Source organism: Procambarus clarkii, chromosome 16 (assembly GCF_040958095.1).
Source record: "Procambarus clarkii isolate CNS0578487 chromosome 16, FALCON_Pclarkii_2.0, whole genome shotgun sequence".
Taxonomy (NCBI): Eukaryota; Metazoa; Arthropoda; class Malacostraca; order Decapoda; family Cambaridae; genus Procambarus; species Procambarus clarkii.
The window spans coordinates 11,148,360-11,164,771 of NC_091165.1; the positions used below are offsets into that span (position 1 = coordinate 11,148,360).

Sequence of the window (16,412 nt, forward strand, 5' to 3'; positions counted from 1 at the left end):
TATATATATATATATATATATATATATATGACAATGTCAGACCACGGAGGAAAATGAAACAGGAATTTCCTTAAGTACTTTCGTATATTAAATACATCTTCAGAAGGAATGTATTTAATATACGAAAGTACTTAAGGAAATTCCTGTTTCATTTTCCTCCGTGGTCTGACACTGTCACATTCTTAATCACGTGTCTATTTTCGTGATATACACACACACACACAATTATATATATATATATATATATATATATATATATATATATATATATATATATATATATATATATATATATTATTAAATATGACCGAAAAAGTAAGATTAATAATTCTAACACGAATTTTCTCGATCTTTCTTACGTTTCTTTTCACTGTTGATGGTAATTCAAAGATCAATTCTCCAAAATTCATTTTTATTTCTAGTCTGACGCGACACTTGAGCGCGTTTCGTAAAACTTATTACATTTTCAAAGACTTTAGTTTACACAAACACACACAACTTTAACTGAATAGAGCTTAAACACCTTTCGAGTTTTTATACCTACATTTGGGTGAAGTGACATGTTACAATAGTTTTGGATGAGGTGAAAATAAACTTTTAACACAAGACAGAACACGAAACAATGAAATACAAACAGGTATTAAAAGTAGGTAACTGCAGAAGGCCTATTTTTATTGGCCCATATTTCTTGATGCTTCTATATTGGAGCAGAGTCTTGAAGTGGGTAGAATATAGTTGTGCATTAATTGGCTGTTGATTGCTGGTGTTGACTTCTTGATGTGTAGTGCCTCGCAGACGTCGAGCCGCCTGCTATCGCTGTATCTATCGATGAATTCTGTGTTGTTTGCTAAGATTTCTCTGGTGATGGTTTGGTTGTGGGAAGAGGCTATCCTTAATGGAGCCCTGTTGCTTATGCATCATTAAACGCCTGGAGAGAGATGTTGTTGTCTTGCCTATATACTGAGTTTTTTGAGGCTTACAATCCCCAAGAGGTCATTTGAAGGCAAAGACGACGTTGGTCTCTTTTAAAACGTTTTGCTTTGTGTCTGGAGAGTTTCTCATAAGTAGGCTGGCCGTTTTTTTTTGTTTTATAGTAAATTGTCAGTTGTATCTTCTGATTTTTGTATGTAGGGATAACGTTTCTACTGACAATATCTTTCAGGACCCTTTCCTCCGTTTTATGGGCTGTGGAAAAGAAGTTCCTGTAAAATAGTCTAATAGGGGGTATAGGTGTTGTGTTAGTTGTCTCTTCAGAGGTTGCATGGTGTTTCACTTTCCTTCTTATGATGTCTTCCACGAAACCATTGGAGAAGCCGTTGTTGACTAGGACCTGCCTTACCCTACAGAGTTCTTCGTCGACTTGCTTCCATTCTGAGCTGTGGCTGAGGGCACGGTCGACATAAGCGTTAACAACACTCCTCTTGTACCTGTCCGGGCAGTCACTGTTGGCATTCAGGCACATTCCTAAGTTTGTTTCCTTAGTGTAGACTGCAGTGTGGAAAACTCCGCTCCTTTCCATGACTGTTACATCTAGAAAGGGCAGCTTCCCATCCTTCTCCATCTCGTAAGTGAAACGCAACACAGAACTCTGCTCAAATGCCTCCTTCAGCTCCTGCAGATGTCTGACATCAGGTACCTGTGTAAAAATGTCGTCAACATACCTGCAGTATATGGCCGGTTTCAAGTTCTTGTCGACTAAGACTTTTTGCTCGATGGGACCCATGTAGAAGTTTGCAAACAGGACACCTAGGGGAGATCCCATGGCAACCCCATCTACTTGCTTATACATGTGTCCATTCGGGCTCTTGTACTAAAGAGGCACCCTTCTTGAGCCCGGATGGGCACATGTATAAGCAAGTAGATGGGGTCGCCATGGGTTCTTCCCTAGGTGTCCTGTTTGCGAACTTCTACATGGATACCATGTAGATACCTGAATTAATATATTTTCTCAAATTTTTTTCTTATGAAATGATAAAGTTACCCATTTCATTATGTATGAGGTCAATTTTGTTATTTTAGTTAAAATTAACGTAGATATATGACCGAACCTAACCAACTCTACCCAACCAAACCTAACCCATCTTTATAGGTTAGGTTAGGTTTGGTAGCCGAAAAAGTTAGGTTAGGTTAGGTTAGGCAGGTTAGGTAGTCGAAAAGCAATTAATTCATGAAAACTTGGCTTATTAGGCAAATCGGGCCTTGCATAGTAGGCTCAGAAGTGCGTTCTGGCTACTAGGTACGACATATATATATATATATATATATATATATATATATATATATATATATATATATATATATATATATATATATATATATATATATATACATTAAATATATATATATATATATATATATATATTATATATATATATATATATATATATATATATATTTAATGTATATATATATATATATATATATATATATATATATATATATATATATATATATATATATATATATATATATATATATATATATATATATATATATATATATATATATATATACATATGTCGTTAGGTTATATAGATATATATATAACCTAACGTAACCTATCTTTATAGGTTAGGTTAGGTTATGCAGCCGAAAAAGTTAGGTTAGGTTAGGCTAGGTAGTCGCAAAACAATTAATTCATGAAAACATGGCTTATTAGGCAATCGGCCTTGCATAGCAGGCCGAGTACGACGTTTTGGCTACTAGGTACATATATATATATATATATATATATATATATATATATATATATATATATATATATATATATATGAATGAAAACTCACACCCCAGAAGTGACTCGAACCCATACTCCCAGAAGCAACGCAACTGGTAACTACAGGGCGCCTTAATCCGCTTGACCATCACGGCCGTCAAAAGGAAGTGATAGCGGAGGCTATTTGAGCCACTTCCCCGACGGCAACTCGGATGGTTATCTTGGGCATAGCAAATAATATTGCTATGCATATAATATAGCATATAATATTGCTATGCCCAAGATAACCATCCGAGTTGCCGTCGGGGAAGTGGCTCAAATAGCCTCGGCTATCACTTCCTTTTGACGGCCCTGATGGTCAAGCGGATTAAGGCGCCCTGTAGTTACCAGTTGCGTTGCTTCTGGGAGTATGGGTTCGAGTCACTTCTGGGGTGTGAGTTTTCATTCGCATATAGTCCTGGGGACATTCAGGCTTGTTCGCATATATATATATATATATATATATATATATATATATGTCGTACCTAGTAGCCAGAACGTACTTCTCAGCCTACTATGCAAGGCCCGATTTGCCTAATAAGCCAAGTTTTCATGAATTATTTGTTTTTCGACTACCTAACCTACCTAACCTAACCTAACCTAACTTTTTCGGCTACCTAACCAAACCTAACCTATAAAGATAGGTTAGGTTAGGTTAGGTAGGGTTGGTTAGGTTCGGTCATATATCTACGTTAATTTTAACTCCAATAAAAAAAAATTGACCTCATACATAATGAAATGGGTAGCTTTATCATTTCATAAGAAAAAAATTAGAAATAATATATTAATTCAGGAAAACTTGGCTTATTAGGCAAATCGGGCCTTGAATAGTAGGCCAAAAAGTGAGTTCTGGCTACTAGGTACGACATATATATATATATATATATATATATATATATATATATATATATATATATATATATATATATATATATATGTCGTACCTAATAGCCAGAACGCACTTCTCAGCCTACTATTCAAGGCCCGATTTGCCTAATAAGCCAAGTTTTCATGAATTAATGTTTTTTCGTCTACCTAACCTACCTAACCTAACCTAACCTAGCTTTTTTTGGCTACCTAACCTAACCTTACCTATAAATATAGGTTAGGTTAGGTTAGGTAGGGTCGGTTAGGTTCGGTCATATATCTACGTTAATTTTAACTCCAATAAAAAAAAATTGACCTCATACATAGAGAAAAGGGTTGCTTTATCATTTCATAAGAAAAAAATTATATTAAATATATTAATTCAGGAAAACTTGGCTTATTAGGCAAATCGGGCCTTGAATAGTAGGCTGAGAAGTGAGTTCTGGCTACTAGGTACGACATATATATATATATATATATATATATATATATATATATATATATATATATATATATATATATATATACATATATATATATATATATATATATATATATACATATATATATATGTATATATATATATATATATATATATATGTCGTACCTAGTAGCCAGAACTCACTTCTCAGCCTACTATTCAAGGCCCGATTTGCCTAATAAGCCAAGTTTTCCTGAATTAATATATTTACTATAATTTTTTTCTTTTGAAATGATAAAGCAACCCCTTTTCTCTATGTATGATGTCAATTTTTTTTTATTGGAGTTAAAATTAACGTAGATATATGACCGAACCTAACCAACCCTACCTAACCTAACCTAACCTATATTTATAGGTAAGGTTAGGTTAGGTAGCCAAAAAAAGCTAGGTTAGGTTAGGTTAGGTAGGTTAGGTAGACGAAAAAACATTAATTCATGAAAACTTGGCTTATTAGGCAAATCGGGCCTTGAATAGTAGGCTGAGAAGTGCGTTCTGGCTATTAGGTACGACATATATATATATATATATATATATATATATATATATATATATATATATATATATATATATATATATATATATATATATATATATATATATATATGTCGTACCTAGTAGCCAGATCTCACTTCTCAGCCTACTATGCATGGCCCGATTTGCCTAATAAGCCAAGTTTTCCTGAATTAATATATTTTCTCTAAATTTTTTGTTATGAAATGATAAAGCTACCCATTTAATTATGTATGAGGTCAATTTTTTTTCATTGGAGTTAAAATTAACGTAGATATATGACCGAACCTAACCAACCCTACCTAACCTAACCTAACCTACCTCTATAGGTTAGGTTGGGTTATGTAGCCGAAAAAGTTAGGTTCGGTTAGGTTAGGTAGGTTCGGTAGTCGAAAAACAATTAATTCATGAAAACTTGGCTTATTAGGCAAATCGGGCCTTGCATAGTAGGCTGAGAAGTGCGTTCTGGCTACTAGGTACGACATATATATATATATATTAATGTGTGTGTGTGTGTATATATATATATATATATATATATATATATATATATATATATATATATATATATATATATATATATATATATATATATATATATATATATATATATATACATACATATATATATGTACCTAGTAGCCAAAACGTCGTACTCGGCCTGCTATGCAAGGCCGATTGCCTAATAAGCCAAGTTTTCCTGAATTAATATATTTTCTCGATTTTGTTTCTTATGAAATGATAAAGCTACCCATTTCATTATGTATGAGGTCAATTTTTTGTTATTGGAGTTAAAATTAACGTAGATATATGACCGAACCTAACCAACCCTACCTAACCTAACCTATCTTTATAGGTTAGGTTAGGTTAGGTAGCCGAAAAAGTTAGGTTAGGTAGTCGAAAAACAATTCATGAAAACTTGGCTTATTAGGCAAATCGGGCCTTGCATAGAAGGCTGAGAAGTGCGTTCTGGCTACTAGGTACGACATATATATATATATATATATATATATATATATATATATATATATATATATATATATATATATATATATATATATATATATATATGTCGTACCTAGTAGCCAGAATGCACTTCTCAGCCTACTATGCAAGGCCCGATTTGCCTAGTAAGCCAAGTTTTCCTGAATTATTATAATTTCTCTAATTTTTTTATTATGAAATGATAAAGCTACCCATTTCATTATGTATGAGGTCAATTTTTTTTATTGGAGTTAAAATTAACGTAGATATATGACCGAACCTAACCAACCCTACCTAACCTAACCTAACCTATCTTAATAGGTTAGGTTAGGTTAGGTGGCAGAAAAACTTAGGTTAGGTTAGGTTAGGTAGGTTAGGTAGTCGAAAAACAATTAATTCATGAAAACTTGGCTTATTAGGCAAATCGGGCCTTGCATAGTAGGCTGAGAAGTGCGTTCTGGCTACTAGGTACGACATATATATATATATATATATATATATATATATATATATATATATATATATATATATATATATATATGCGAACAAGCCTGAATGGTCCCCAGGACATATGCAACTGAAAACTCACACCCCAGAAGTGACTCGAACCCATACTCCCAGAAGCAACGCATCTGGTATGTACAAGACGCCTTAATCCACTTGACCATCACGACCGGACATAATGAGGTGATAGCCGAGGCTATTTGAACCACCGAGTGCCGGCGGTGGGGTGGTTCAAATAGCCTCGGCTATCACCTCATTATGTCCGGTCGTGATGGTCAAGTGGATTAAGGCGTCTTGTACATACCAGATGCGTTGCTTCTGGGAGTATGGGTTCGAGTCACTTCTGGGGTGTGAGTTTTCAGTTATATATATATATATATATATATATATATATATATATATATATATATATATATATATATATATATATATATATATATATTGCCAACACAGAAGACAATGCCCAACATAATAGGCCAATTACACTGGATTAATCTTTGTGTTTAGATAGGAGCTGCCTCGTATGGGCCAATAAGCCTTCTGCAGTTACCTCTGTTTCACCTCACATTTATCCCTTATGTATCCCCCCCATGTTTTCACTTTTATTGTATTATCACCTGACCCAGTGCGGGTATAAAATCAACTAGTATTGTAAGATCTGTTCACTTGAGAATGAACCATGGAGGTTCGAAACGTTGTGCAAATTATATAAATAAGTGTAATACACTCTATAGTAAATCACTTCTTTTCTTCACCTTAAAAGTACGAAAATGAGTTTTGGAGAACTCCTATTTCAATTAAGCCCTGACGCTAAGAAAATAGTTAGAGGGATAGAAGCCCTAAACCAGAAAATAATAAATACAGAATATGCGGTCATATTCAATGAAATATATATATATGTATATATATATGTCGCCCCATATATATATACATACATATATATATATGTGTATATATATATATATATATATATATATATATATATATATATATATATATATATATATATATATATATATATATATATATATATATATATATATATGTCGTACCTAGTAGCCAGAACGCACTTCTCAGCCTACTATGCAAGGCCCGATTTGCCTAATAAGCCAAGTTTTCATGAAATAATGTTTTTTCTACTACCTAACCTACCTAACCTAACCTAACCTAACTTTTTCTGCTACCTAACCTAACCTAACCTATAAAGATAGGTTAGGTTAGGTTAGGTAGGGATGGTTAGGTTCGGTCATATATCTACGTTAATTTTAACTCCAATAAAAAAAAATTGACCTGATACATAATGAAATGGGTAGCTATATCATTTTATGAGAAAAAAATTAGAGAAAATATATTAATTCAGGAAAACTTGGCTTATTAGGCAAATCGAGCCTTGCATAGTAGGTTGAGAAGTGCGTTCTGGCTACTAGGTACGACATATATATATATATATATATATATATATATATATATATATATATATATATATATATATATATATATATATATATATATATATATATATGCGAACAAGCCTGAATGGTCCCCAGAACTATATGCGAATGAAAACTCACACCCCAGAAGTGACTCGAACCCATACTCCCAGAAGCAACGCAACTGGTAACTACAGGGCGCCTTAATTTTCGCATATAGTCCTGGGGACCATTCAGGCTTGTTCGCATTTGTGTTCCTCACGTGTGCCCCAAAGAATGAGGTGATTTGGTGAAATGCTATGCCCAAGATTACCATCCGAGTTGCCGTCGGGGAAGTGGCTCAAATAGCCTCGGCTATCACTTCCTTTTGACGGCCGTGATGGTCAAGTGGATTAAGGCGCCCTGTAGTTACCAGTTGCGTTGCTTCTGGGAGTATGGGTTCGAGTCACTTCTGGGGTGTGAGTTTTCATTCGCATATAGTCCTGGGGACCATTCAGGCTTGTTCGCATTTGTGTTCCTCACGTGTGCCCCAAAGAATGCGGTGATTTGGTGAAATGCTATGCCCAAGATTACCATCCGAGTTGCCGTCGGGGAAGTGGCTCAAATAGCCTCGGCTATCACTTCCTTTTGACGGCCGTGATGGTCAAGTGGATTAAGGCGCCCTGTAGTTACCAGTTGCGTTGCTTCTGGGAGTATGGGTTCGAGTCACTTCTGGCGTGTGAGTTTTCATTCGCATATAGTCCTGGGGACCATTCAGGCTTGTTCGCATTTGTGTTCCTCGCGTGTGCCCCAAAGAATGAGGTGATTTGGTGAAATGCTATGCCCAAGATTACCATCCGAGTTGCCGTCGGGGAAGTGGCTCAAATAGCCTCGGCTATCACATCCTTTTGACGGCCGTGATGGTCAAGTGGATTAAGGCGCCCTGTAGTTACCAGTTGCGTTGCTTCTGGGAGTATGGGTTCGAGTCACTTCTGGGGTGTGAGTTTTCATTCGCATATAGTCCTGGGGACCATTCAGGCTTGTTCGCATTTGTGTTCCTCACATGTGCCCCAAAGAATGAGGTGATTTGGTGAAATGCTATGCCCAAGATTACCATCCGAGTTGCAGTCGGGGAAGTGGCTCAAATAGCCTCGGCTATCACTTCCTTTTGACGGCCGTGATGGTCAAGTGGATTAAGGCGCCCTGTAGTTACCAGTTGCGTTGCTTCTGGGAGTATGGGTTCGAGTCACTTCTGGGGTGTGAGTTTTCATTCGCATATAGTCCTGGGGACCATTCAGGCTTGTTCGCATTTGTGTTCCTCACGTGTGCCCCAAAGAATGAGGTGATTTGGTGAAATGCTATGCCCAAGATTACCATCCGAGTTGCCGTCGGGGAAGTGGCTCAAATAGCCTCGGCTATCACTTCTTTTTGACGGCCGTGATGGTCAAGTGGATTAAGGTGCCCTGTAGTTACCAGTTGCGTTGCTTCTGGGAGTATGGGTTCGAGTCACTTCTGGGGTGTGAGTTTTCATTCGCATATAGTCCTGGGGACCATTCAGGCTTGTTCGCATTTGTGTTCCTCACATGTGCCCCAAAGAATGAGGTGATTTGGTGAAATGCTATGCCCAAGATTACCATCCGAGTTGCCGTCGGGGAAGTGGCTCAAATAGCCTCGGCTATCACTTCCTTTTGACGGCCGTGATGGTCAAGTGGATTAAGGCGCCCTGTAGTTACCAGTTGCGTTGCTTCTGGGAGTATGGGTTCGAGTCACTTCTGGGGTGTGAGTTTTCATATTCATATATATATATATATATATATATATATATATATATATATATATATATATATATATATATATATATATATATATATAAATATATATACCTAACCTAACCTATAAAGATAGGTCAGGTTAAGTTAAGTAGGGTTGGTTAGGTTTGGTCATATATCTACGTTAATTTTAACTCCAATAAAAAAAAATTGACCTCATACATAATGAAATGGGTAGCTTTATCATTTCATAAGAAAAAACTTAGAGAAAATATATTAATTCAGGAAAACTTGGCTTATTAGGCAAATCGGGCCTTGTATAGTAGGCTAAAAAGTGCGTTCTGGCTACTAGTTGCCAGAACGCACCAGCGTATATATATATATATATATATATATATATATATATATATATATATATATATATATATATATATATATATATGTATGTATGTATGTATGTATGTATGTATGTGTATGGGCTCGAGTGTTCCACCATAATACACAGAACTGCTGTTGTTACATACCTTTACTATCTAGCACGGGTTGAAGTACGTCTGCACTACTTGGGTGAAAAGGATCCACAACGACCGTGCACAAACACGACACCTTGAAAATGGAGTAAATCTCCCACCATTGATAAAGCTTACCTAATCTCTAATCAGCTCTTGAACAGGTAGTCATGCGGACTCTCACCGGTACACCTTCTCCCACATGCTGGGAGAAGTCACAATAACATGGATTGAAGATATGAAAACTGAAGCACACTCCAGAAGATCGACTTGATAATGGTCCTGGACGGACTGAAACGTCGTTGTCTCCTCATCTTCTGGTGTGTGTGGTTTAGTTCTCATACCTTCTCCCACCCCCGGAGTGGGATGGATGAGCCTCATCCATTCCACCCCGAAAAACACCACCTACTAGAGAAGGATTAGTGAACCTCAACAACACCACTTCAATAACACATCAGCTTCTTCGTTCTTTTTGAGGATCACACCTTATTCTCCACTCCTCTCTTTCTTCCCCAATCACACAACACTCCTCTTTATCACCCCGACCCTGTCTTCTTCATCCCCAATCTCACATGCCTTATCACATCAGCAGTTTGGGCGCCTTGCAACTGCACCAAGTGCCACTTCCAACCCATTCCAATCAAGCCATTTTTTTCCATTGATAAGCTCATTATTAACTATTATGTCTAACTCACTCACACTAATAACTCAATTTTAACTCTAACCATCTAGGAAATTAGAATATTTATTTACTCAAGGACGAAGCTATTTTAGTTGTGGCAATGTCGCTGTCCAGGCGAAGTCATTTTTACGATGATATCTTGTTTTTTAAAAGGTCGTCGCTCACGACCGACGATATTTAAAGACTATGTTTTGGAAAAGACTTCGTCCTAGCATAATCCTTTCACCGAAGAAATTGTGAAAAAGTCGTCGTTAAGGCACAGTCCTTTTAGTTACAATATTAAAAAAAAATAGTGTTCATGGGATAGCCATTTTAACGACGATATTATGAAAACATCGACTTTTTAGGAGAGTTATATAGACTGAGAGATAAATACTGAGAGTCAGAGAGAGCGAGACACAGAGAGAGATTCATGTCAATCACAAACCGCCAATGTAGAGCATGAATGCAACAGAAATTAATGAGGAAATGTGCGTACTGCTAGCCCCCATGCATCTGCCCTTCAACATCGAACAGTCATTTTGACAGACATTTCTATATATCTATTCTACAAAGGGAGGCACTTAACATTGCCGGGTCTGTCTGTCTGGCTCCCTTCTGTCCATCTTTGTTACGGACCCGAGCCCAGCGTCTGAGCACGGAGCTGTGACGACCACGCAATCTGTGGGTCAGCTCCCGAAACCCCCTCCAAATGGACAGCGCCATCTAGTGACGACAGGGTATACCGGCCACAGGGGCTGGTTTCCCGTCTTAATCAGCTTGTGACATAGCCGCTGCTGACCTCTGGTGAGGTGACGCTTAGACAGCAACGCCATCTATGGAGTAGATAGGTGGACGTTTGTGTCTAAGCCTGTAAGTGAGGTGCCCTAGAGTGTCCCCAGCACTAATGACGTGTCTGATTACAGAGTCGACCTGGGACTGCTGTAGTGGACGTTAGATCAGTCTACCCAAGGCAGCTGTAGAACCTCCACGTATTTGCTGCTGAAGCTGTGAGTCACCCCCCGGATGAACACTGTTGTGTTAGCCTGCCTGTGAGGTGGCAGAACCAGGGATTGTCGTACCCGAGGCTGACTGGTGGAGAAGACTAGCCACTGGGGTGTTGTGGTGAGGAGAGTGATCTGTAGAATCACACGAGGCTCCTGCCTAGGGCTCGCAACCCTAGTATCGGTCGTGGAGTGGCCTATGCAGTGTAGCTGATTGGAACCTGCCAGCAACAGGATGGATTTGTGGTTGACAGCCTCCACGACGGTACACCCAGTGGGACTGTGATTTGGCTGGCCTGTGGCCGGGGTAGACTCGCTAGGAGAATCCAAGGATTCGTCGAGAGGCCACGAGAAGAGGATCAAGGGCTAAGCATCGTTCAGCACCGTGGAGCATCCCGTGTCTTCGAAGAAGTTATTGTAAATAAGTGTAGTAATAGCAACCCCGCTTGTGACCTTTTATATATTTATTTATGGTGAAGGTAATTATATATTAAGTTTAGTTAATTTGTATCCCTTCCCCTTTAATTTACTTGCGTTATGGAACACACCTCTTGAAAGCCACTACTAGCTTGGGGCCGGATACCCAAACTCTAATAAGATCAGAGAAAGAACCCAGTTGCGACCCAATAGGGCCGTAACAATCTTTATATCCCTTCACCTATCTATACAAACATTTATCCATCAATCTATGCATCTATCTTTCCATCTGTCCATCCATCAATTTACCTACTGTCTGTCTCTTTCTCTGACTTAGCCTCTCACTTTGTCTATCTGTTTCTTAGCCTCTCACGGTGTGTCTCTGTTTCTGTGTCAGTCTTTGTCTCTGTGTGTCTCAGTCTCTCTCTCTTTTATAAAAAATATTACTCTAATGTGTCTGTGGTCGCTAGTGAGAGGAGCTCGGTGGTGATAGTACTGAAAATAGAATAGTCACCTCTTGCTCTTATAACGCACCGTGGCTTGAGATTTTGATGCTGTTGAAGAATTGTCTGCGTCATGCTGATATGTCGAACCTTCATATATATATATATATATATATATATATATATATATATATATATATATATATATATATATATATATATATATATATATATGCAAACAAGCCTGAATGGTCCCCAGGACTATATACAACTGAAAACTCACACCCCAGAAGTGACTCGAACCCATACTGCCAGGAGCAACGCAACTGGTATGTACAGGGACGCCTTAATCTGCTTGACCATCATGACCGGACAAAAGGGAAGTGGTTCAAATAGCTTCGGGTATCACTTCCTTTTGTCCGGTCGTGATGGTCAAGCGGATTAAGGCGTCCCTGTACATACCAGTTGCGTTGCTCCTGGCAGTATGGGTTCGAGTCCTTTCTGGGGTGTGAGTTTTCAGTTACATATATATATATATATATATATATATATATATATATATATATATATATACATGTATATGTCTTACCTACAAATGGTAGGTTAGAGATATATATGAATGAGATTGGGTGGATATAATTAGGATCTGCCTTATATGAGCCAATAGGCCTTCTGCAGTTACCTTCATTCTTATGTTCTTATGTTATGGACAAATTATTTACAACAGAAAATTTATTTTTATTTTCCCACTATCAGTGAATATAATGGTGTATATTATTATATGAAGCATTTTTTTTTTTAAGTTTGTTCTTAAAATATTTAGCTGTGGAGCTGGTAGGCAGCGCCAAAAATCGCCATGGATGTCTGAATGTTACACTGGCACGCTGTTCCCTTTTGAATTCTGGCGACCTCAACCATCCTATGTTCATCCCATTCAATTGGGAATTGGCATTCTCTCTGCCAATTTGGGTGAGGCTGGACCAAACCGCTTGACCTCCAACACTGAACAGACAGACAGACATTTCTTCCTGTAGCATAGACCAGGGGGATACCCGTCGTTGACAGGGTCTGTATGTTTGTCTCTCATCTGCCCATCTATCTATCCATCCATCTATCCCTCTATTTACCTGTCAATTCAGCTATCTATCTATCCGTGTATTCCTCAATCTATCAAGCCAATCATCTGTGTATCCACATATCCATCCATCTGTCTCTCTATTTACCTGTCTATTCAGCTATCTATCCATCTGTGTATTCCTCAATCAATCAAGCCAATCATCTATGTATCTACTTATCCATACATCTATCTACCCATCTATCTACCCATCTAACCCTCCATATATTTATATCTTTATCAACCTATCTGTTTTTCCGTCTATCCACCCACCTAAATATTCATTTATCCACCTGTCCTTCTAATCTTCTATCAATCTATCCATCATTCTATCCATAATCTACCTATAGCTAGACTAGGGGGGATACCCGTCGTTGTTCTCTGTCCATGTATCCATCTAAATTTACTTCCATCCATCTATCTATCCTTCCATCTGTCCATCTCTCAGTTCATTTGTCAATATATCTTTCCAGCTACCGATCATTCTTGCTTTCTATTCATCCAACTTTGCAGCCAACTATCCATCAATCAATCTGTTCATCTAGCATTCTATCCATCAATACATCCATATGTACAGCCATCTATCCATCAATCTATCTGCCCATCTATCCATCAATCTATCTGTCCATCTATCCATCAATCTATTTTTCCATCTATCCATCAATCTATCTGTCCATCTATCCATCAATCTATCTGTCCATCTATCCATCAATCTATCTGTCCATCTATCCATCAATATATCTGTCCAACTATTTTTCTATCCATCTAGCTTCCTATTCATGTAGCTTTCTATCCCTCTATCTTTCCTTCATCTTGCTATGTATCTGTAGTATAATCATTCGTAGTCACAAATATGGAATTTCTTAAATGATCAATTGAAAATGTCATAATATGTAATAGCCAAGTATACCAATTAACACCAACATTAAAGCAAAAGCTCCCACTGAAACCCCCCCCCCATTAATGTGATGTAATATGGTACTGCAGTTGTACTGGACAGTGGCAATGTCACACGCACACTAAAATAAAGGTAAAAACATTTACAATGGCCTTAGCAGTGTGAGAATTGGGCAAGAGTGAAAATAATACTCAAAGAAAAAAATATATAACAAATTTACTCTAAAATAAGAATAAACAAATAACATTGAATTACAAAAAAAAACTGACTTACACCTCTTGACTGATACACAGTAGTTGAATAACATGAAAAATTACATTAATACAAAGACAATAAAACTTGTGACACTGACTAGTTACACTATAAATACACCACAACCTAGGGAAGGGAAGGGAACTATCAGGGGAAAGCGCCAAGCCATTATGACTATAGCGCTGGGAAGGGGTCGGGATAAGGATTTGGGATGGAACAGGAGTGGGGAAGAAGGGATAATGCCCAAACACTTGGACGGAATGGGGATTGAACGCCGACCTGCATGAAGCGAGCTTGTCGTTCTACCGTCCAGCTAATATCGTAATTGTAAGAGCTTGTAAGGACCTTTTCTAAAGCACCTGAAAAAAGGCTGAAGTTGTTGGGGGTAGTGAAAAAGTAGTTAGGATAACAGAAGGAGTAGTTAGAAGTATTAAATATGCCATAACTAAAATAAAAAGAAACGGTGTGATTAATGTATTCAAAATAGTAACTGGAATCCACGAAATCGATAAGGAAGAATTCCTGAAACCTGAAGTTTCAAGAACAAGAGGTTATAAATTAAAAATAACTAAACGCAGCTGCCAAAAATATATGAAAATTCACTTTCGCAAACAGTGGTAGACAGTTGAAACAAATGAGAAGGTTGTGGAGGTCAAAACTGTCAGTAGTTTCAAAGCGTTATATGACAAAACACCACGAGTGTAACTCTCATCCTGTTCCTACACTTAAGTAATTATCAGGACCCCTGACAGGACAAACATATTAAAACAATTTAAAGGATAAACTTATTGTTTTATTTGAAATATTTTTTAGTAATATATATTACTTTCATATTTTGTGCCGCTTACAAATATTGAAGACGGCTAATGAAGTCCCAATATACAGAAAGGACGACAGGTAGTAGGGACTGAACTACAGGCCTTTGTTCCTAACTTGTATATCATGCAAGGTGATGGAGAAGATCGTAAGAAAAAACCTAGTAGCACATCTGGAGAGAAGGGACTTCGTGAAACATACCAACATAAGTTCCGGGATGGCTAATCTTGCTTCACAGATTTAATAGAATTCTACGACAAGGTGACAAAGATTAAGCAAAAAAGAGAAGAGGGGGCAGACTGCTTTTTCTTTGACTGTCAGAAAGCCTTTGACACAGTACCCATTAAGGCGCTGGTTCATAAGTTGGACAAATAGGCAAGAATAACTGGTAGGGATTCTCCAGTGAATAAGGGAGTACTTAAGCAATTGGAAGCAGAGTTACTGTTAGAGGTGGGACTTCAGAATGGTATTCTTCAGGTATGAAAGTTGACTTAGTTATGGAATGATTGTTCATTCACGAATTCATTTGGAAATTGCAAAATGGATACCTGTCACCTCCCTAAAGGGAGGTGACAGGTATCACTGAAAACTCACACCCTGGAAATGACTCGAACCCATACTGCCAGGAGCACTCTGCAATCTGGTGTACAGAACATTTTAACCACTCGACCAACACAACTGGACAAAAGAGGATGGTAGCTGAGGCTATTTCCATCCCTCCGCCAGCACTCGGTTGGTAATCTTGGGAATGGTATTTTATCATGGTATTCAGTGGCAAATATGCCTGGAGACCGTTCAGGCTTTTTCGCATTTGTGTTCCTTACTTGTGCCCCAAAGAATGAGGTGATTTGATAAAATACCATGCCCAAGATTACCAACCGAGAACTGGCGGAGGGATGGAAAATAGCCTCGGCTACCATCCGCTTTTGTCCGGTCGTGTTGGTCGAGTGGTTAAGGGATCCTGTACATCAGTTGCATTGCTTCTGGCAATATGGATTCGAGTCACTTCTGGGGTGTGA

General features: G+C 37.7%; 1 protein-coding gene across 2 annotated transcripts in view; it reads right to left on the reverse strand.

The window, feature by feature from the left end:
- LOC138365419 (uncharacterized) overlaps nt 1-9,888 on the reverse strand; it is a 108,313-nt gene extending 98,425 nt beyond the window's left edge. For both annotated transcript variants that reach the window (XR_011228802.1, XM_069325736.1), the window contains exon 1: nt 9,804-9,888. The gene's annotated coding sequence lies outside the window, so the exon portion shown is untranslated. The remainder of the gene's footprint in view (nt 1-9,803) is intronic.
- Nucleotides 9,889-16,412: the final 6,524 nt, after the last annotated feature.